Source organism: Bubalus kerabau, chromosome 11 (genome assembly GCF_029407905.1).
Source record: "Bubalus kerabau isolate K-KA32 ecotype Philippines breed swamp buffalo chromosome 11, PCC_UOA_SB_1v2, whole genome shotgun sequence".
NCBI classification, from domain to species: Eukaryota; Metazoa; Chordata; class Mammalia; order Artiodactyla; family Bovidae; genus Bubalus; species Bubalus kerabau.
The window spans coordinates 100265444-100271796 of record NC_073634.1 but is presented as its reverse complement, the minus strand read 5'-3'; the positions used below and the strand labels follow the sequence as shown (position 1 = coordinate 100271796).

The 6353-nt window shown below is 56.9% G+C and overlaps 1 long non-coding RNA gene across 1 annotated transcript; it reads left to right on the top strand.

The window, feature by feature from the left end:
* The first annotated feature begins 1019 nt into the window (after positions 1-1019).
* Positions 1020-2369, top strand: LOC129623560 (uncharacterized). Its single transcript, XR_008700592.1, has 3 exons — positions 1020-1145; positions 1490-1615; positions 2173-2369. It is a non-coding gene; the product is annotated as an uncharacterized LOC129623560 (long non-coding RNA).
* Positions 2370-6353: the final 3984 nt, after the last annotated feature.

The window sequence follows — 6353 nt, the reverse complement described above, 5'->3', positions numbered from 1 at the left end:
GTGGTCTGTGCAGAGCAGGTCCGCACCGTGCCCACCCGCGTGCACAAAGTCACGCATGGGCGGGAGACGTGCACAGAACCCAGCACAGCCGTGTGGCGCACGCACAGAGACAGGGAGGTGCACAGGGCACGCCGACCTGCGCATGCAGAGAGTCGGTGCGGAAAGATGTGTGCACACTCACAGAGAAGCAATGGGGACCCGCGCAACCCTGAAGCCCAGACCCTCCCAGGCTGCCTGCCCGCCCCCCTCCCACCTGCAGGACGGCTTCCCTGCCAGGTGCAGTTATCACGCCCCAAACAAATCCCAGCTGATAAGGACACTGCCTTTGAACCGGAGCCCTCCCCTGGGCTGTGATCAGATAAGCGCAAGGGGAAGAAAGAGAAATCCCCCTGCTCTTTCCTCAGACTCCTGCTGCGCCGCTGCTCCCCGCAGAGGAGCTGCCTGCGGGCCTGCAGCCCCTGCCCCCCCTCTCAATCATGCGAGGATCACAGGCAGGTGACAGGCCGCTCCTCCGGTTTGGGTTTCAATCCGGGGGAGCTGCAGCCTCGGGCAGCCTAGCTGGGGCCCCTTACACCTGGGTCTGATGGGCCACTGGGAGGGGGGGCTCTGTGGTGAGGACCCTGCCTCAAGGGTCTTGGCTCTCGGGGACCCCCAAGCTTAAGGCACCCTGGCTTACGGCTTTGTTTTTTTTTTTTTCCTCAAGGGCCCTGGTTTATAGGATTCCCCTATTTTGTGGGGTCCCCTAAGCTCACGCCTTGGCTTCTGCAGTTTCCCATTCAAACTACATTGTGGGATCTAAGACCCTGGCTTGTAGGTCCCTGCCCCACCCCTAAGGGGGCTGGTCTGCCGGACCTGTGGGTGTGCACCTGGGCTTGTTAAACCCTCAGCTCAGGGCCTGGCTTTGTGGGTCCTCATCTCCGAGACCTGGGGAACTCAGCCCTGTTCTCTGAGGCTCTAATCTCTGAGCCTTCATCTTTCAGAAGCTGGGTCTTCAGGATCCCGTCCCCAACTCCCACCCCGCCCCGCCCCACACAGCCAGGCACTGAGACCCAGGACGGGCCTGGGGGAGAGGGGTCAGGCGAGCAGGTTAAAGGGGCAGCATTCCCACGGCCTGCCCGGGGCTGCGGCATAATTAGAGGTCTCAGGTGTGTGTGTGTTGCAGGGCGGGGCTGGGCTGGAAGGGCCTTCGTTTTGTTTATCTTTCACAAAGACCCCCACCAGGGGGCCACTGTCCCCCTTGAGACAGCGCTGCCGCTCAGCTCCGGGTTGCCCCCAGTTCCCTGCACCCTCTCTTCACACCTGCCAGCTGCTGGCAGGACAGTAGCCCTCAGGGGTCCAGGGACCTGCATGGGGTCTGTGGCCAACAGGCTGGGGCTGCCCTGGAGCCCAAGGCGGGTCTGAAGCCTCTCCTGATCTTCCCAGCCTTCCCTCCAGGTGCCTCCCTGCTCAGCTGACTCGACAGAAAACCCCATGATTTATTTCTGCCCAGGAGCAGCCTCTGCCCAGGATACAGATGGAGGAGGATCCATCCATTCAGGCCCCAGGGGTGACGAAGAAAGGAGAGCAGAGAAGGGGAGACAGAGAGACATGCACAGATACAAGGAGAGGGGAGCAGGTCTGTCTCCGCCCTGGAGCCCCATCCGGGCCCCTGTCCCCATGTCCCCACATCTGAGTGCATCCTCCCCACCCCCACCTCATCTGGGCCTTAGCAGACCCAATTACTTATAATAAACAATTCCGTTTATCTTTATCAGAATCATTATCTAAATTGGCTACATGACACATACTGTTCTCTAAGTGCGCCCCGGGGAGGAGGGGCCATAAAAGCCGGGTTCTGCACTCCGTAATTATCCCTCGATGGGCCATAAACCATCACACTGGTGTTTAAAATAGGTATGGTGAGCAGTTTCCCCGCCCGCGGAGGGCCGCCCAGGGCACCCACGGAAAAGGATGCGCTGGAAGTTTTGCTGCAGCCACAACTTCCAACTGCATGGTGGCTCCCAACGGGGCCCCCTCAAGAAGCCAGCGGCCACACTGCTCTGGGGACCCCTCGGGCGTGCCAGGCCAGGCCTGAGCGCTGGGCAGCCGAGCAGTCAGCCAGGAGGCCGCGCCGCAGGGCCGTGTCGGGGCTTTCCCGCTGCCTTCCTGGCGTAAGGAATGTTCTCTTTCCAGGACCGCTGGCCCTCTCTCCCCCGCCGATGCTGACTTGGGTTTTCCTCACTGTTTGCAGAAGCGCCTCCACAGCCGGCGGGGCCGGTCTCCCCCTCACTGTCCCCTGGGGAGGCGTACGTCAGTATCTCGTTCGTGATTAAAACAAAACACTGGGCTGTCCCCCGGAGCCCTGCCTGCCTCTCAGCTGACCGGTCCGCGTTGCGGCTCTGGCCTTGTCTTCCCAGAGGCCTCTGCGCCCTCTGGGTTCTAGGAGGGCTGACCAGGGTCCGCGTCCCCCACACACAGCCTGTCCCCCTGGAAGCCAGGTTCTGTGCTTGACCTGCTAGCACAAGCTGCTCTGACGCTTGAGCAGGGCAGAAAGCAGAAAGCCCGTTATCTGAGGCCTGGCCCTCCTGGAGACTCAGAGGCAGTCAGACAAGAGCTCCTGCTGCGCGGACCAACAAGGATAAAGGCCGCTGTGAAAGAGGGGCTCATGGTGGACCTCTGCCTGGGGACACGGAGAGAAGATGGACTGGGGCTCACCAGTCTGAGAAGAGGAAGAAAGAACAGTCTCATTGGCAGACACGGCAGGTGCAGACCTTTGGAGTCGAGAATGAACCTGATGTTTGAGAACAACTGAAAAAAAAAACAAAATGTGCCTAGAACAGTGGTTCTCAGGGTGAAGTTTCCAGAACAGTGACCACAGCCTGGAGGCCTGGAACCTTATTAGAAATGCAAAATCCTCAGGCCCCACCCCCAATGTATTGGATCAGAAACCCTGGGGAAGTGTTTTAACACACTAGCTTGTTGGTAGTTTGTACAAACTATGGTTTGCGGTTATTTTAACAAGTCCTAGGCGGGGTAGTGGGGGGTGGAGCGGTGGTTCTGACACCTCGTCTGGTTTGAGAACCCTGGTGCCAGAGTATACACAGGAGGGGAGTTGGCGGGGGACACAGGGAGGTATAGCAGGTGAATGCCTGTAGGGGGTTCCCAGAAGGTCTCTGGAAGGGACTTGGGTTTTAAGCGAGGGAGTGATAAAGTCAGATGACATTTTAAAAAGCATGCTTCGGGGCAGAGGGGAGCAGCTGGCAGGCAGAGGGGCTGAGGCAGCTGTCCGGGGTGGGAAGAAAGAAGGAAGGCCTGGCCCGGGGGTGGCCAAGGGGACAGGGAGAAGGGCAGAGGTCTGAATGACAGTCAGGAGGGCAGACGGCAGGGATGGAGGAGGTGAGGGAGAAGGAGGCATCAAGGAGCCTGACCTGAGCACCAGGACAAGACGACGGTTGCCTCTCACCGAGGCGGTAAAGAGGGGTCGATGGGTCAGGGTGGGGACCACGACTTCAGGGTCAGTAGTGTCTCAGGGCCCTGCAGACCCTCATGTGAGGAAGTCAAGAAGTCTGACGCTCTGTCTTGGCAGGGAGCTCCGGATCGGGAAGTTGCTGATGTGTAGAGGGGGCTGGAAGTCACGCCCCCCTCCACCCGATTTCTCCCCATCGCTATGGTTGCAGCCTCCTCATGGTCCTGTGCAGCCTGGTGGCTCCCTCCCAGGGCCTCCACTGGCCACTCAGCATCTCTCCACTGAGTCCAGCATCATCTTTAGCTGGACAGTCACCCCCTTCCGCATCTGAGCCCCTGGCTGGCTGAGCCACCGCCCTGCCCGTCCCTGAGCTCCTGGCTTCAAATTCATTATTTTCCCCACACTCCCTAAGTGAGGGATGATGAACATCATTTTACGGATGAGAAGAAACTAAGACTGAGAGAGGTCAAGTCAGCGGCCCAAGGTAACACAGCAAACAAGCGAGAGGCGTTCAGATTTGAACCCAAGCCCAGCCCCCACCACCCCACCAGATGGCACCTGTGTTCCTCCTCAAGAAGGAGTTGCAGACCTGTCCGGTCTTCCCAGGGGAGAAAGGAGCTAGTGCCCATGGCGGTGGGCAGAATCGAGGGGGGCTGGGACCTGCCTTCGAGGGAGGCATGGGAGCCTCGAGGCCTCCTTAATGTGCCCATAACTCATTCCCTGGGTTCGCTAATGTTCCCGGCTATTAGTGCTGAGCACAGCTAAGCAAACTACAAAATATTCCTCTGACTCAACAATCAATTTCCATATTGTTACAAATGGAGTCCATGCCTGCCACGGTTCATTTTTCTTCAAGGGCCTTTTTCTATTCCCCCCCCCCCCCTTTCCTTCTCTTTACCCAGTACAGCGAGGAAGTCATTACCAGGCGTTATGAATTTCACAACATGCGGAAAAAACAGAAATGCACACAGCACCGCGTCAGGGCCACGTGCTGGAAAGCTGCCTTTCCCATCGCCCAAGGAGCTGTCAGGGTCAGGAGAGCAGGCAGGGGAGGATGGGGATGACAGCTCCCTGGAGACAGCAGGATGGAGGGGGAGGCAGCTACTGGCTCTCTGGGGAGAGAAGTCTGTGTCCCCAGGAACTCAGCAAGTCCATTCCCAAGACTGCCCTGGACTGGCCGCTCCAAAGGACAGAGCATGGGCTTGTGAGGCTAGGCCTGAGGCTGCATGAGATCTCTGGACTTCCCTGAGAACCTGGCATCCCCATGCAGGGGCAGAAGCTGGAGAGTCCTGAGCAGGCGTCCCAAGCTCTGCCTCCTCCCAATGCGGCTTCCTGAGCGGATCAGTCAGATCAGGGATCCTCCCCTACCAGGCACCCCCCCGGAGACACTGACCAGTTCTCGGACCAGGTAGAAGCCTCTCCACATTTATGGGTGTTTGCCTTTCCCCTCCAGTCCACCTGGTGGTCCCCTACTCTCCCAACTCACAGCCAAATTCACTCCTGCAACTGTGCAAAGCTGTTGTGCAGGGATGCTCACCATGGCAGTGTTTGTAATAGTGAAAACTGGATGCAAACCACTTGTTAATCATTAGGGGCTGGTTAAAGGGACTCTAGGAGCTTTCCCAATGGCTAAGTGGGTAAAGAATCTACCTGGAATGCAGGAGACACAGGAGACGTAGGTTTGATCCCTGAGTAAGGAAGATCCCCACCCCCAGAGGAGGAAATGGCAACCCACTCCAGTATTCTTGCCTGAAAAATCCCATGGACAGAGGAGCCTGGCGGGCTACAGTCCATGGGGTCGCAAGAGTCAGACACGACTGAATGACTAAGCATGCATGCACGCAAAGGGACTCTGGGCCAGCGCACAGGGACGAGGGGGCACCGACAGGAAAGGAACTGCCCAGTAAGTGACAAATGCAAGTTGCCAAAGAGTGTGTGCAGCACGATTCTACCCTGTCCCAGTCTTGCATGCAGAACTGAAGGTAACTGTGGAGCAGTGTCCGGAGGAACTGGTCCCACCTCTAAAGGAGTTGATCTCCAAGGGGAGGGGGCAGAGGGTGGGGAGAGGGCTTACACTTCTTTGTTTAGACATTCTATATTTGACTTTTCCCTAGCATGTATCACTTTGGTGATGATAGTAATACTTTGATGATGATGATAATAATAAAGCTAAAACGATATTTGTTCAATAGAGTAAGTTCATTTGTTCCCTCTTACCTAGACCCTCTCTGATCCAGCAAAGTAAAACGTGCTTGCCCTCTTAGCAAACCCCAAACCTTGATTTGGAGCTATCAGGGCTGTCAGTCTGTCTGTGTCCCCCCGTAGCCCATGACTTTGTTCAGTTCACCTCAGCAATTGCAGAACCAGCACAAGGCGTGAGCATGTGCCCCGCACCCCCGACCTTGCCTGCAGTGTCCTGGCACTAGAGCAAGGTCTGGCACAGGGGAGGAGCTCAAGAATTATGTGTGGACTGGACCAAGAGTTTGATTCTGGGGACGCCAGCTCTAAGGGCTGGACTCTGCTCAACTCCCCAAAATGGAACCCAGCAGCCAAGAGACTTGTCTTAACAGATGTCCATACTGGCCCTGGCCTCATGGGACTGGATACTGCTACACCTCGTCACCTGACGACTTGTCTGTGTCCCCCACTGGACTGAGTCCACGAGGGCAGACTATGCATGTAGATTTCACTCCCATGTCTTTGTCTAACATGGAATCTGGTGTAGAGTGGACTCTCAGTAAATAATATATGGATGGATAGGTGAGTGGGTGCATGGATGGATGGATGGAAGGATAGACAGAGGACAAACAGATGGACAGATGGGTAGATGGATAGGTAGGTGGTTGAGTGATTGGATGGATGGATGAACAGATGGATGGATAAATAAATGGATGGATGGGCAGATGGG